The following is a 16,573-nucleotide window of genomic DNA, read 5'->3' as shown; positions in this document are numbered from 1 at the left end:
GAGAGCTAGGTGAAAAAGAATTTAGGCTCGCACTATACGGAAAAGGCCTACTAACCGCTAATCGTGAAATCTTACCCAGAAACAGACACTATAACGATGTAAAGGTCAGACGCCATTGCTATATCGCAGGTCTACGAGAACAAATCGAGGTGTAGGCCAACTCAAAACGTGTTATATGGCCACGTTCGTTCCGAGGGGGAAAATAAATCAACGAAACAAGTATTTGGTATATTGAAAATAATCAGCGGCTTTGCGAGAATGCATGTAAGTGAGTGTCGTTACGAGAGCCGCTGGCCACGAATTCTTATCCGTGCACTGTGAGCTATTTAATTAATATGGTTGGTTGGATGGAAAGGGTTAGCGCGAACGCAGACCCCACTACCAGAAATTACACGACCGAGTTACCCACATTTCGGGTAATCGCCGAGGTCAACCAAGCCGAAGTGCAATGGCTAGGCCTCGCCCGGGCAGAACCGCCTTTTTGATCATGGTTCACTGCCTCGTCAGGTAAGTATGAGTTTTCCAGAAATTTATTGACACCCAATTTCATACAACAAAATAAATATTGTGGTGAGCACGCTCTCCACATATGCATAAATGCATTCACCAAGTGCGCTTTGAATAGCCGAAGCAAAATGAAATAGTTTCTACTAGACGCGAACGCCAAATATGATTGGGACGTCATCGATGATATTGGACTGACTGCGGCGTCCAATTGCGAATTCCACCGTCCATTCCTTGCTTAAAAGTGCGATAATCATTATCTTGCGGTTTATGGTCATCTCCATGGTGCTCTGATATTCGCTTTGCCAATAAAGAGCCGGTATAGGATTACAGAAGCGTGACATAGCAATGCAAAGTTTTCACAGCTACAAAAGCGAGGCATATAGGGAAAGCCTATTGTAGATTAATTTCTGATCTGCCGACTGTCATCAATTCTCGCCACAATCCAGGCGCTTATCGAAATACATGAAGTGTATATGATCAGTTCAGGAGAGCTAGGTGAAAAAGAAATTAGGCTCGCACTATACGGAAAAGGCCTACTAACCGCTAATCGTGAAATCTTACCCAGAAACAGACACTATAACGATGTAAAGGTCAGACGCCATTGCTATATCGCAGGTCCACGAGAACAAATCGAGGTGTAGGCCAACTCAAAACGTGTTATATGGCCACGTTCGTTCCGAGGGGGAAAATAAATCAACAAACCAAGTATTTGGTATATTTATAATAATCAGCGGCTTTGCGAGAATGCATGTAAGTGAGTGTCGTTACGAGAGCCGCTGGCCACGAATTCTTTTCCATGCACTGTGAGCTATTTAACTAGTATGGTTGGATGGAAAGGGTTAGCGCGAACGCAGACCCCACTACCAGATATGACACGACCGAGTTACCCACATTTGGGGTAATCGCCGAGGTCAACCAAGCCGAAGTGCAATGGCTAGGCCTCGCCCGGGCAGAACCGCCTTTTTGATCATGGTTCACTGCCTCGTCAGGTAAGTATGAATTTTCCAGAAATTTATTGACACCCAATTTCATACAACAAAATAAATATTGTGGTGAGCACGCTCTCCACATATGCATAAATGCATTCACCAAGTGCGCTTTGAATCGCCGAAGCAAAATGAAATAGTTTCTACTAGACGCGAACGCCAAATATGATTGGGACGAATGGGACGTCATCGATGATATTGGACTGACTGCGGCGTCCAATTGCGAATTCCACCGTCCATTCCTTGCTTAAAAGTGCGATAATCATTATCTTGCGGTTTATGGTCATCTCCATGGTGCTCTGATATTCGCTTTGCCAATAAAGAGCCGGTATAGGATTACAGAAGCGTGACATAGCAATGCAAAGTTTTCACAGCTACAAAAGCGAGGCATATAGGGAAAGCCTATTGTAGATTAATTTCTGATCTGCCGACTGTCATCAATTCTCGCCACAATCCAGGCGCTTATCGAAATACATGAAGTGTATATGATCAGTTCAGGAGAGCTAGGTGAAAAAGAAATTAGGCTCGCACTATACGGAAAAGGCCTACTAACCGCTAATCGTGAAATCTTACCCAGAAACAGACACTATAACGATGTAAAGGTCAGACGCCATTGCTATATCGCAGGTCCACGAGAACAAATCGAGGTGTAGGCCAACTCGAAACGTATTATATGGCCACGTTCGTTCCGAGGGGGAAAATAAATCAACAAACCAAGTATTTGGTATATTTATTATAATCAGCGGCTTTGCGAGAATGCATGTAAGTGAGTGTCGTTACGAGAGCCGCTGGCCACGAATTCTTTTCCATGCACTGTGAGCTATTTAATTAGTATGGTTGGATGGAAGGGTTAGCGCGAACGCAGACCCCACTACCAGAAATTACACGACCGAGTTACCCACATTTGGGGTAATCGCCGAGTTCAACCAAGCCGAAGTGCAATCAATGGCTAGGCCTCGCCCGAGCAGAACCGCCTTTTTGATCATTTTTTTTTTTCACGGCTCTCCGTATCCGCCGGCCTTTGGCAACCCTCTCTTATATATTGGGTTGTCTCCAGCTCGGGGTCTTTGTGTTGTTTTTTTCTTGTTTTTTTATTTTTTTTATTTTTTATAGTATTTTTTTTAAAACTTTTTATATTATAAACAGTCAGGCACATCCAAATGACATATGTGTTGAAAGGGAAACGAGAGGTATGCTAACGGAAGTGAAATTAGAGGTAAGTGTGATTTCTTATTTGCTCTTTGACAGTTCTTCAATTTTCTTAGGTATTCTTCTTGTTTCATCAGTGCTTGGAATGTTTTGAAGTCTTCTTTTGATTCTTTGCAGTAGTGTGTTTTCTAATCTTTCATTTCTTATTTTTCTGTTCTCGATATCAAGGTTTACCTTAAGGTTGATGATGGTTTATTTGTAAATTGATATCATCGTCCAATCCAAGTGCTTTGTCCCGTGGTTGTGTTGCGCCGCGTCCTTCGTTAGCCTCCTCTGGAGCAGTTGGTCCAGGTAGGAGATCAATTCCTTTGCAAAGCTACACTCTAGTAGGACGTGTTGCACGTTATCGTTTTTCGCGTCACAGAATTTGCAATTCAGGATGAACATTTTACCATTTTTGTCTCTAATCATATTTCTTTTGCGTTTTTTTTCACCAAATAGATAGCTTTGGTGTGCTGTTTTATAATTCAGAATTTTTTCTTCGTTTGTTATAGTGTTTCTCCCCATGCATTTCGTTTTCAGGACTCGCTCCCACTTAATCTCTTCTCCACTCTCTACTCTTATGCTTGTCTTGTTTTCTTTCAAGTTTTTTATCGCTTTGTAAGTGGAGGTGTGGGTTGCGGTCTCCCAGTCCTCATTCTTCCAATTTAGTCTGCCGACTAGATCTAATGTGTCGGTCCAAATTTTTGGAGTGGGATACTTGTGAGGCTCTGAGTTATATTGTATAGGGCGGGGTTGATGTTTTTGATTTTTGTGCCAATTTCGAAGATTGCATGTTGGTGCCAAAATTCTGTTGGTTCCGTTATTCTTTTTAGTTCTATTATTTTTTCCAATTGACATGTTTTTATGCGAGATTCCAGGTCTGGCATAGCCAGGCCCCCGTTCTCTTTCCCCGCTATTAAGGTCTTCCTGGCGATCTTCTCTATTGTTTCACAATAAAGTATATCTTTTCGATTTCGCGTTGTTCTTCTTCAGGTACTGGGACCACGCGGGCATTGTATATAGTCTGGGTAGCTATTAGGCTGTCTAGGATGGTTTTTTTTCCATCCAGGTCAGTTGGCGATGACTGTATGCGTACGCAGTTTTTCTCATTTTCGAGATTTTTTCATTCCAAGTGTCTTTTATTTGATTTTTTCCGAATATCTGTCCAAGTATTTTGATTTGTGTTTTTTTCAGATGTTCGTATCTAGTCTTTCGCATTCTGTTGTCTTGCTTTTGGTTCATATGTAAGATTTCCGTTTTATCTGCGTTCAGTTTTTGTCCGGTGGCCCTTTCGTATCTGTCAAATTCTTTAAAGATATACGTTAGATCTTCTTCTTTGTTTGCTAGGCAGGTGATATCGTCTGCGTACTGCTGCAGTTTTATTTCCATCCTGCCTATATTGAAGCCTTTAAATCTCTTATGTCTTGCGATCTTTCTTGCAAGCGGGTCGCAGCAGATAGCATAAAGGATCATGCTGAGCGGGCATCCTTGTCTGATGCCTCGCTCTAATTTGATCGGTTTCGTTAAAGCGCCGTTGACTATGATGCTGCTTGTCGCTGTCTCGTAGATGTTTTTGATTAAGCGAGTAAAATGCTGCGGTAATTGATAATTTTCAAGGATTTTATACAGGTATTGATGGTGTACTAGGTCGAAGGCTTTTTGTTGATCTAGGTTTACCAAAAGGAGTTCTCTTTTCTTTTCTTTGGCGAATTCTGTTGCGGCGTGAATGTTTCGGAGTACGTCTGTTATTTTTCTGTTTTTTATCGCGCATTTCTGTGTATTATATATCAAGTTTGGAGTTATTGGGTTAAGCCTTCTTGCTAGTATGCCGGTCATGATCTTGTAGTCTGTATTCAACAACGTGATCGGGCGCCAGTTCTTCAGTTGTTGGGGTTTACCTTTTTTGAAGATTATTGTTGTTAATCCTTTTTTCCAACTATCGCAGAGACCTCCCAGGAGGTACGAGTTGTTGAAGAGTTCTTGGAGATCTTTCCTCAAGATATTCCAGTATCGTATATAAAACTCCTTTGATAGGCCGTCAGCCCCTGGTGTTTTATCGTTATCCATCTTTTCTAAGGTGGCTTTTATTTCATTTTCTTCGATCTGGCTATCGAGGTCTATCTTTTCCTCTTCTGTTATTCGATGTTGTTTAATTTCATCTATATATTCTTGCTGGAGTTTCGAATTTTCCTGTTCGGGTTTGCTCCACAAGTTAGTGTAGAAATGTTCTACCTCGCGGAGTATATCCTTTTTTTCTGTCAATTCAGCCCCGGTATTAGTTTCTATTTCTTTTAGCATTTTGCTCTCTCTTGTCTGGAGCATTTGGAAGAAAAACTTCGTCGGCTTTTCATTTTCCTCCATATCACGCAGTTTATGAAGTCGACATTGGTATCTAAAATGATCGTCTTCTATTTTCTTGAGCTCTTTTATCTCTTTGTATGCACTCTTTGAGTCGTTGTTCTTATTTTGTATTTCTAGTATCTTTTTTTGAAGCATTTCGGCTTTGCTTCTTTCGGCTTTTTGTTTGTTCGAGCCGTATTTCTGCAGGTGTAGTTTGGCGCATTTCTTGAAATAATCCCACCATTCATAAATGCTTTGGAAAAGGTACTTGTGTCCTGTACATCGTTCGTGTATCTCCTGGATCTGTTCGTATAGTACCTCATCCTTGAAGTGTCTGGTGTCATTCTTCCACATTACTTTCCCCCATTTGACGTTTTCGGATTTGTTAATTTTAATCCTCGGGTAGAGGATGTGGTCAGCCAAAGTGTTGAATTTGTATGTACACATCTTGATGTTTATCATAAAGCGGTTCGATGTGTAAACACGGTCTATTCTTCTTGATTGTTTTGTTTGCATTTTAGTATATAATCTTTTCTTTGGATTTCTCCATCGCCAGGCGTCTCTGATTTTGTGTGTCTTTATGAATTGTTTCCAGATTCTGGCTGCCGGTGTGATTCGGAAGTTTTCTGAATTTTTCGAATCTATGCTTTCTGTTATTATATTAAAGTCGCCGCATATCACAGCGTTGTCTGGATCTTTGCCAATTTCTTGTGTGAATGTTCGAAATATTTCGGTTTGGTGTCTGCCTACATGTAGAGGTCCGTAAATGTTCCATATTCTAATGTTTTCCGGTGATTTGCTGAGTTTTGTTATTAGATTCATTGACTGTATTCTGTCTTCTTTTAAGGTCGATTCTTCCATGTCGTATTGTTGTTCTAGTTCTTTTTTGATAAGTATTGCTGTTCCTTTGTAGTATAGTAGTTTTTTTTCTTCTTTGTCGATCCATGGTTCTTTCTCGTCTAGGTGGTTCGGGTAGTAGAGTATGTTGTTTTTACTTGCCCATCTTGCTATTTTGCTTTTGTTTCCTCTGTGGGTTTCTTGGAGGCAGACTACATTCCATGTATTGTCTGTCTTTAGAAAGGTTTTCAAGTTGTACCATCGTTTTTCTATACCGTTAATGTTTATCGAAATTATGTTAAGAGCCATGGCGATGGTAGGGGAGTGGTGGGATTATTGCGCTGAACTACTTGTTATTAGGTTTTTTCGTCGCCTTTCCTTCGAGATTGGGGCTTCGTTCATGCCTATTCCTTTTGTATGCCTATTCCTTTTGTTAGGACTTCGTGCTGCTCCGTGCTGTTTTCTTATCGGGGAGCACATTAACCTTACCATTTCTCTTTCATTTAGGAGTGGCGGTTTTTCGAATAGGTTGCGCAGTTTGCGGGTCGAAAGGCTGCTTGGTTTTTGTTCTTGTGCAGCTTTCGTCTCACAGTTTCGGCTTTCCTCTGTCCGACTATGTTCTTCTTCTACGGTCTGTAAGCTGTCTACGCTACTTTCGTCGCTATTGCTATCGTGTTCCAATATTGTGATGTTTGCGCTGTCTTCGCTGTCGCTTGTTTCTATTTCGCTTGTTTCTTCAATTATTGTTTGAGTGTTTGCGCTATCCTCTTCTCTATGTAGGATTTCGTTCGTGTTCGAGGCCTCTTCTAGGGGCCTTTGTTCTCGTACTTGTGTTGCAGGGTTTTGTATTGCACTTTGTATTGCACCAGTTTTTTCTCGCGTTTCGCGTGCCTGTGGGCCGACAGTAGTATATAGGATCGGTCGTGACCTGGCTGGGGTTCTTATGGGCCCGCTCGTGACTTGCCGCGAAAACTCGTGTTGGTGACCACACCCTTGTAGACCCCCTATCGCTGGTGACTTGCCATTGTTTCTTATGGGATCTCTGGTGACCCCACCCTTTCAGGTATAGGGCTCACTCATGACCTGCCGTGAAAACTCGTAGTGATGATGGTACCCTTTCAGACCCCAGACCCCCTATCGCTCGTGATGTACCAATGGTTCTTATGGGATCTCTGGTGATGTGTCATTGTTTCTTACGCGGTCTCTCGTGATGTGCGATTGGTTCTTATGGGATCTCTGGTGATGTGCCATTGTTTCTTATGGTATCTCTGGTGACGGCACCCTTTCGGGTATAGGCTGCGGCGGTGAGGTGCCGTGAAAACTCGTGGTGGTGATGGCACCCTTTTAGACCCCCTCTCGGCGGTGAGGTGCCATGTGTTCTTATGGATGCGGTGATGAGGTGCCTATGTGGTGATGATGGTACCCTTTCAGATATATGCTGTGGCGATGATGTGCCCACGGATTCTTGTGTCGTAGTGAACTAACGTTGTGGATATAGGCCGCGGCGGTGAGGTGCCATGTATTCTTACGCGGTATGTGGTGACTCGCCATGTGTTCTTATGGGTGCGGTCGTGATTCGCACTTTCAACCATCTCTCGCGTGGTGTTGAATAGTCACCAACAATAACCGCACAAACGGAAACGTGGCTTACAAGAGGATTAAGCAGTGCGTGCGACCTATATTCCGAATGACCTGCGCGCTGAATTATTTCCCGGCCAGCTGTGTGCTACTATCGATTATTACACTAGACCAGTCAGTGTGAAATAGTTTGATCGTAAATTATGATATATGATGTAGTTTAGTCGTACCAGATGACCGATCGTGTTCTCTTTCGCTATTGATTGCTACCTGAATAATACTTTCGGCTTATTCGCTGTTTCGCGCCTACAGAATAGTCTGCTGTTCACAGTCACAACTTCATCGCGATAGCACAATTTTCACACCTCGATCAGTAGAACAACACCGCGCTAACCCAGTTGTCGAATCACATAGGTCAAACATTTTACGCGAAATGAAATATTGTATTGTGGTATACAAATATGCAACTACTCTTTCAATTCAACAAGTCTAGTTAGCTGATCGATTTTCAATCTGCCGACACAGTTCGATTTTCAATCTGCCGACACAGTTTTTAACACGAGTGAGTTGATATTTCTTCCCGGGTACGAGCGAGGCTTTGTTCCATTGATCCATATATCCGTTGTGCAGTTTTGTGCCCTTGTGGTTTATCATTCTGATTTCTTGGATTTCTCCACAGTTGTATCTTTCAAATTTTAGTCTGATCTCATTTTCTTCTACTTCGGTAGGGACTGCTCTTATGTTTATCCTGACCACAGGTGTCCTGGGTTTCTCGAGGCGGAAGATTCCTTTCTCTGTGTGAATTCCTTCTTTTGTTTCATCAAGGAAGAGTTCTTTCAATTCATTTACTGGTGCTTCGTTGTGAAACGACAGGTTGAAGGTAGGTGTCTCTACCGATTTGATATATTGAGTGTACATGTCCTCTATATTTTCCTAGCTCTTCGTGTTGGAGAATTGCATCTATCACATCTGCTGAAGTTGAGCTTTCTCTGTTGCAATGATATCTAAAGACCTTGGTCTGCTTCCGTAGATAAGTCTCTGCTGTGGTAGTTTCGATAGCGCACTGGCGTATGCCATTGTTTTTGGTATACCGAAGCAACTATTTGCAGCGTTTCTATTGTAGTTTAAAAGCGCCGCTGTAAGTCGGTAAGTGCAGCCGTAAGCTCGAACGGAAGTCGCGTTTCTACAGGCGAGACAATGGTATCGAAGGGCTGTCTAAGGAAGCGGGAATAGGAAGAGTTACAAGATGGTACTGCAGTGTCGATAAGAGTGAAGTTGGAAAGAGAGGTTAGTAGAAGTGAAGTCGGAGAGGAAGGTTTGGTGAAGAAGGTGGAAGGAGAGTCAAGTCGATGGTGAGAAGAAAGACGGGCGAGAGAGCCGACTGCGAAGGAGAGACTTGAAAACGAGAGGAGTCGAAGTCCGTTGGAAAGTGAAGAGAGAGTGAGCGAAGTTGTTTAGTAGATTAATCCTGAAGAACGCCTTTTTGATCATGGTTCATTGCCTCGTCAGGTAAGTATGAGTTTTCCAGAAATTTATTGACACCCAATTTCATACAACAAAATAAATATTGTGGTGAGCACGCTCTCCACATATGCATAAATGCATTCACCAAGTGCGCTTTGAATCGCCGAAGCAAAATGAAATAGTTTCTACTAGACGCGAACGCCAAATATGATTGGGACGTCATCGATGATATTGGACTGACTGCGGCGTCCAATTGCGAATTCCACCGTCCATTCCTTGCTTAAAAGTGCGATAATCATTATCTTGCGTTTTATGGTCATCTCCATGGTGCTCTGATATTCGCTTTGCCAATAAAGAGCCGGTATAGGATTACAGAAGCGTGACATAGCAATGCAAAGTTTTCACAGCTACAAAAGCGAGGCATATAGGGAAAGCCTATTGTAGATTAATTTCTGATCTGCCGACTGTCATCAATTCTCGCCACAATCCAGGCGCTTATCAAAATACATGAAGTGTATATGATCAGTTCAGGAGAGCTAGGTGAAAAAGAAATTAGGCTCGCACTATACGGAAAAGGCCTACTAACCGCTAATCGTGAAATCTTACCCAGAAACAGACACTATAACGATGTAAAGGTCAGACGCCATTGCTATATCGCAGGTCTACGAGAACAAATCGAGGTGTAGGCCAACTGAAAACGTGTTATATGGCCACGTTCGTTCCGAGGGGGAAAATAAATCAACAAACCAAGTATTTGGTATATTTATAATAATCAGCGGCTTTGCGAGAATGCATGTAAGTGAGTGTCGTTACGAGAGCCGCTGGCCACGAATTCTTTTCCATGCACTGTGAGCTATTTAATTAGTATGGTTGGATGGAAAGGGTTAGCGCGAACGCAGACCCCACTACCAGAAATTACACGACCGAGTTACCCACATTTCGGGTAATCGCCGAGGTCAACCAAGCCGAAGTGCAATGGCTAGGCCTCGCCCGGGCAGAACCGCCTTTTTGATCATTGTTCACTGCCTCGTCAGGTAAGTATGAGTTTTCCAGAAATTTATTGACACCCAATTTCATACAACAAAATAAATATTGTGGTGAGCACGCTCTCCACATATGCATAAATGCATTCACCAAGTGCGCTTTGAATCGCCGAAGCAAAATGAAATAGTTTCTACTAGACGCGAACGCCAAATATGATTGGGACGTCATCGATGATATTGGACTGACTGCGGCGTCCAATTGCGAATTCCACCGTCCATTCCTTGCTTAAAAGTGCGATAATCATTATCTTGCGTTTTATGGTCATCTCCATGGTGCTCTGATATTCGCTTTGCCAATAAAGAGCCGGTATAGGATTACAGAAGCGTGACATAGCAATGCAAAGTTTTCACAGCTACAAAAGCGAGGCATATAGGGAAAGCCTATTGTAGATTAATTTCTGATCTGCCGACTGTCATCAATTCTCGCCACAATCCAGGCGCTTTTCAAAATACATGAAGTGTATATGACCAGTTCAGGAGAGCTAGGTGAAAAAGAAATTAGGCTCGCACTATACGGAAAAGGCCTACTAACCGCTAATCGTGAAATCTTACCCAGAAACAGACACTATAACGATGTAAAGGTCAGACGCCATTGCTATATCGCAGGTCTACGAGAACAAATCGAGGTGTAGGCCAACTGAAAACGTGTTATATGGCCACGTTCGTTCCGAGGGGGAAAATAAATCAACAAACCAAGTATTTGGTATATTTATAATAATCAGCGGCTTTGCGAGAATGCATGTAAGTGAGTGTCGTTACGAGAGCCGCTGGCCACGAATTCTTTTCCATGCACTGTGAGCTATTTAATTGGTATGGTTGGATGGAAAGGGTTAGCGCGAACGCAGACCCCACTACCAGAAATTACGCGACCGAGTTACCCACATTTGGGGTAATCGCCGAGGTCAACCAAGCCGAAGTGCAATGGCTAGGCCTCGCCCGGGCAGAACCGCCTTTTTGATCATTTTTTTTTTTTGGGCTTTCCGCCGAATATTTATTACATTCATATAATTTGAACACAAAAATTGCAAATTAATTTACGCGCGCGGCACAAAATAACATGAAATGCATGAAATACATGAAATCGCCGCGCATCTTTTCATTTCCATCTTCTTTTCCATCATCCCATCCTTTCCCATCCTCCCATCCTTTCGCCAATCCTCATCAGGCGTCCACGTCGTCTCATCAGGTATGTTGTCTTTTCCCGTCTGTTTTCGTTCATTTTGGACAGGAAGGCATTCACATTTCCTGTCCAATTTTTCATTCTTCTTTGGACAGGAAAGTTGTTATTTTTTCCGTCCAACTCTTTATTTCTTTGTTCTTCTGAGTATTTTCGTGCAGCTTGAATCTCTGCAACAGTTTCCCCATGATTTTCTTGATTGCGTCTCTTCTCCATTTCTTTTCTTCCTTCAAGTACATATTTTCGATGTCAAGGTGTTGTTTTTGTGTCAACACCGTTCTCTTGTAGATTGATAACAATGTAAGTACCAAGCCATCTGAATTCAGCTTGTTCATTAATATCATTTCTCTTTTTGCAGGTGACAATTCCAGGATTCTCTCCACGCCTCTCAGAACCGCTAGCGTCACTGTGCACTCGGCAAATACGTGGTCTACCGTCTCCTCTTTTATTTTGCAGTATTTGCATTTGTGTTCTTCCATTTTCCCTTTTATTATTTCTAGCATTCCACGTCTTTTTTTGTTCGTTCCTAAGTTATATCCGTCTTGTGCTATTCTGTAATTTATAATCTTTTCTTTATTTGTTGGTTTTATCTCTCTGTTTTTCTTTGATTTGTTAAGTCCTAGCCAATTAATGTTTGTGATCGTGTCTTCCTTTTCTTCCCGCATGTCTGTTAATGTAGTATATATTGTTTTGAAGTTAGCTTCTTGAAGCTGTTCTCTTCCCCACTTCAGATTTTTGTATTTTTTCCATGTTATGGCCCAATCTTTATTTGGTACATTTTTGTGCGGGGTTCTGTTGGTGTACAGTTTCGGATTAATTTGGATGATTTTGGTTCCTAATTGATATAATGCGTGTTTTTGCCAAAATTCTTCTGGTGTGTCAATATTAGCTAGGTCTCTCATCTTCATTATGTCGCTAGTAGTGGCTTTCCATATTGGGAATGGAATTGCCATGCCTCCCTTTTCTTTACTTGAGGCTAGTTTATTCCTGGATATCAGGCTAGTTTATTCCTGGATATCGTCTCCATCTTTTCTGGGTAGTAAAGAAACTCAAAGAACAGTTTGTTAAGTGCTTTTGTATGTTGTTTTCCAGGTGGATACACTCGCGCCACATACAGAATCTGCGAGGTTGCCAAGCTGTTAAGCACGTTCTTTTTACCAATCCAGGTAAGGTCTCTTCCTTTGCATAAGTTAAGTATGTTTTTAACTTTAACTATTTTTCTCATCCACATCTCCTCTACGTTCTTTTCCCCTAGGAGGAGTCCCAGTACCTTAATTTGTTCGTGGTAGAACTCGTTGATCTCTGGGTTTCTCCTTCTTTTCTTCGCTTCCTTGTTTGTCGCAAGGATTTGTGTCTTTTTTTTGTTAACTTTCTGGCCCGTGGTTCTTTCAAAGTCCTGCAGATGTTGCAGGACTTCTATTATAGATTCCTCGTCCGTTACTGTTGCTGTCAGGTCGTCAGCGTACTGCTGCATTTTCATTTCGCCCTGATTGCCTATCGAAACACCTGTGATATTTTCGTCTTTTATTATTTTTCTTATCAAGGGGTCTGCCGCAATGGCGTACAGTGACATACTCATTGGGCAGCCCTGCCTTATTCCTCTTTTGATTTTAATTGTCTGCGATATCTTCCCATTTGCCACTACATTGCTGGTTGCTTTTTTATACGTCGTTTCGATATATCTGTGGAATTTTGTCCCAAGGTTCAATGTTTCGATCAATTTCATCAAATATTCATGATTTACCATATCGAAAGCCTTCTCTTGGTCGAAACTGGCTATGAATAAGGGCTTCTTTTTATACTTGGTGTAATCGATGGCTGCTTTAATGTTCAGGGTGGCGTCATGAATGTAGCGTTGGTTCACGCTGCATTTTTGGCTTTTGTAAATGATGTTAGGCATGATCTCTGACAGTCTTCTGTTAATTATTTTAGATAGGATCTTATAGTCCGTGTTGAGTAGTGTCAACGGACGGTAGTTTCTAAGTTCTTTGTTATCTCCTTTTTTATAAATCATTTTAACTATGCCCTTTGTCCAGGATTCACATAGTTGATTAAACAAAAAGGCATTATTCATGACTTCTGTTAGTTCAGTCTTAATAAATTTCCAGAAGGCTTTATAAAATTCAGCAGATAGTCCATCGCTGCCCGGCGATTTCCCGTTCTGCATTTTATCGATAGCCTACTTTATTTCATCTTCAGAAATGGGGCCGTTAAGGATATCCCTTTGTTCTGTTCTTTTGTTATTTCTATGTTCCTTACTTCTTCTACAAATTGGCATTGTTTGTGCCTATCTGTTGTTGGTTTTCTACCCCATAAATTTTGGTAGAAGTTCATTACTTCTCCCATTATTTCTTTTTCATCTGTTAGCAAGTTCTGATCATCATCTACTAATTGTGTTATGTTTTGTTTCTCTATCTTGGATCTCAGTCTTTCGAAGAATTCTTTACTTGGTTTTTCATTTATCTCTCTATCACCAATACCTGTTTGTATTAATGATTTTTTGAAGTCTTCTTTCTCTAGGTCTCCTAGTTCCGAAACTAATTCGTGAAATTCTGCCGAATTCCTTTCTACGTTATTTATCTTGGCTGTTAGGATTCTCATTCTTTTTTTCCTTTCCGTACTTAGTTCTTTCCCGTTCCTTATTAATACGTTCTTTATAACGGTTTTTATTCCGTCCCACCACTCAGTGATGTGACTGTTCGTTTTTTTTTTGCTCTGCATATAACACGTATATTTGTGTTATCTCAGACCTAACCGCTTTATTCTTGTATAATTCAACATTATTTTTCCAAATTCCTGGACCCCATTTGTTTGATTTAAGTTTTCTAATTGTCAAGATTCCCATGTATAAGTGGTCTGACATCAAATTAATTTTATATTCAAATCCTTGTATTTCTTGTTGTATCTCTTTGGAGCAGTACACCCTGTCAATCCTTCTCTCTTGATGGAATCTTTTAATTGTGTAAAGTTTTTTCAAGGGGTGTCTGGTTCTGAAGACATCTATGAGGTTGTGTTCCCTACAAGTGTCCTTCCAGCTTTTTGCTGCAGCGGTAGGTCTGTATTTATCAACAAATCGAGCATCTAGCTTGTGGCAGATCATGTTGAAGTCGCCGCATATGACCTTTCTATTTATTTTTGTTTTCATTTTTCTATTAATCGTTTTAAAGAAATCTGTCTGTTGCTTGCCTACCTCTGCGGGAGCATACACGTTCCAGATTTCTGTATTGTTGTCTTGGTTCTTTAAGCTTACTTTTTGTGCTCTATGCTTGACTATTGTTTTCTCTTTTATCTGGTACTTCTCTGCTAGCTCTTTTCTGATTAATATTGCTGTGCCTTGGAAGTACAGCTTTTTGTCGTTTGTCGCAGCGTACCAAGTTTCATTTTTATTCAAGCAGTTAAAATATGTTATATAGTTCAATTGGTCGCATCCCTTTTTTATCGATTCCTTGTCTAATTTATGCGTTTCTTGTATACACAGTATGTCTAATTTTCTCTTTTCTAGTATTAATTTTAGCTTCTTCCAACTTCTGTGCATACCATTTATGTTGATTGTTACGATCTTGAATTTATTTATTTGGTAAGAGGGGTGAATCTGTTCTGCGTTGGCGTTGTTTGATCTTGATGCCTAAATTTCGGTTGCCGATTATTTCTGTTCCTGTGCTTCCTCGCTTTTGAGGTGGACTGTTGCCACCTCTGCAAGATTTGTTCTTTTTCTTCCGCAGTGAATTTTTTTACCACGGGGCTGTCACATTCGTTTTCAGCCTGTTTACTTCCCTTCTCCTCTTTCTCTCCCTCGTCTGTGTCCGAGCCATCAGAAGACAGGTTCGGCACGTATTCTATTTCTACCTCCTCTACAATTGTTTTTTCTTGGGTTTCGTTATTTTCACTGTATTTGGGTGCTTGTTTGACAGAGTCATCATCACTCAATTCTTCATCTTCCTCGCTCGATGTACTCTCGTCATCTTCTGGTTTTTGTACTGTTCCAGCCTTTTCAAGGCTATTTTTTTTTACTTTTTCTGTGTTCGTTTCATTCAGACGTGGAAAGTCTTCGTTTTTTCTTTCACACTCATTTTGTTTGTGTCCAGGTTTTTTACAATACCAACAGACTATCTCATTGGAGCAGTCTTTTGTGATGTGATCTTTGCCGAAGCAAAGGTTGCAGAGTTTTTCCCTTCCCATAGGTTGGAAGACTCTGCACTTCACACCATCTACTTCCAACATTTCAGGAATGTTTTCCTTTATTTCGTCTTCAAGCTCGACTCGCCTGAAGCCGTTGTATATCGTCGTGCCCTTGTGATGCACTTTTTCAACTGTACCAACTTTTCCGCAGTTTAAGGCCGATAATATTTCTTTTATTTCACTGTTTTCAATCTCAGTGGGAACTGCCCTGATGTTTATTGTGTATTTCTGATTTCTAGGTTTGTACAGCCACACTGTATAACCTTCCGTTTTGATCATTCCTTTTGTTTTTTTCATTATCTCTGTTCTTATTTCTTCCGTTTCATAGGTTAGGTTGTATGCACGTCTGCCGTTTTGGAATAGGCCTTCAAGTTGTGCAATATTTTCTTTCAGTTGTTTATTTTCTGTTACCAGCTGAATCGCTTGTTTCAATTCTATATCTACACTGAAGATTAGGTCGATTGACCTAGTTCTCCCTTTCATTCTTTTAGCCTCTGACCGCTCTGTGGCTAGTTATATCAACAATGCCGCTAGACAATCAAAAAATTGGGAGACAAAGGTGTCCTTTGTTCCGTCCGAATGTCTATCTAATCGCGGGTCTTCTGTCCGCAGCCTGGAATTTGTGGCGATATTTCTATTTTATTTGGTATTTATTGATCTCCACAAACTGTATTATGCTCGTATGTTGTTTACAAGCTTCTATTTATGCGTTGTGGTATGCCGCCTTGTCAAAATCTCTACTGCCACTTTGTCCAATTCCTCCAATACTCTAAACCTAATATCGGCAATTTCTATGCCTATGTAGCTGTCTGCTGTTGTCTTTACCTCTCAGTTTCCTTGTATGTCAGTTAGTTTTAATCCTGATATGTTGCTAATCTTTGTATTTTGTATTTCAGGTGGTTCCTGTTTGCTTCTGTGCAAGAGGGACGCACAGTCACAACACCCGTTTAGAAGACTGTTCTGTTCAGCACCTCAAGACGCCGCGCGACCGCAAGGCTGTGGATTTCACTACTGAAGGTAAGTGAAGTTTTCTATTTCTTGGTTGAATCCGAAACTGCGTGGTTGTGCAAGGACAGGCCTATCTTTCAGTTCAATCAAGGCAACCTCGCTCTTTAAGGGTCGGGTGCACGGATGCTAGTGATTAGTAACGTTAATTTCTGAAATTATACTGCACAGATTGTAATTAAAGTTAATCAAGTGTTAAAATTTAATCAACCTCGGCAGCTAGATTAAGGTCCTGATTAGTCTTTGCGGGTATAGCTACTGCTGTA

At 41.2% G+C, this 16,573-nt stretch overlaps 1 protein-coding gene and 5 non-coding genes across 6 annotated transcripts in view; all 6 read right to left on the bottom strand.

The window, feature by feature from the left end:
• LOC145457677 (actin-related protein 2/3 complex subunit 2-like) overlaps window positions 1-16,573 on the bottom strand; it is a 281,489-nt gene that overhangs the window by 160,475 nt on the left and 104,441 nt on the right. The gene's annotated exons all lie outside the window — the stretch shown is intronic.
• Window positions 352-515, bottom strand: LOC145434741 (U1 spliceosomal RNA). Its single transcript, XR_013913564.1, has one exon. It is a non-coding gene; the product is annotated as a U1 spliceosomal RNA (small nuclear RNA).
• Window positions 1,341-1,504, bottom strand: LOC145434760 (U1 spliceosomal RNA). The gene has a single exon (XR_013913583.1). It is a non-coding gene; the product is annotated as a U1 spliceosomal RNA (small nuclear RNA).
• On the bottom strand, window positions 2,338-2,504 carry LOC145434719 (U1 spliceosomal RNA). The gene has a single exon (XR_013913543.1). It is a non-coding gene; the product is annotated as a U1 spliceosomal RNA (small nuclear RNA).
• Window positions 9,782-9,945, bottom strand: LOC145434768 (U1 spliceosomal RNA). The gene has a single exon (XR_013913591.1). It is a non-coding gene; the product is annotated as a U1 spliceosomal RNA (small nuclear RNA).
• Window positions 10,771-10,941, bottom strand: LOC145434717 (U1 spliceosomal RNA). The gene has a single exon (XR_013913541.1). It is a non-coding gene; the product is annotated as a U1 spliceosomal RNA (small nuclear RNA).

Source organism: Botryllus schlosseri, chromosome 2 (assembly GCF_051294905.1).
Source record: "Botryllus schlosseri isolate E-star chromosome 2, Bs_hap1, whole genome shotgun sequence".
In the NCBI taxonomy this organism is placed as follows: Eukaryota; Metazoa; Chordata; class Ascidiacea; order Stolidobranchia; family Styelidae; genus Botryllus; species Botryllus schlosseri.
This window is presented reverse-complemented; position numbering and strand designations above follow the sequence as displayed.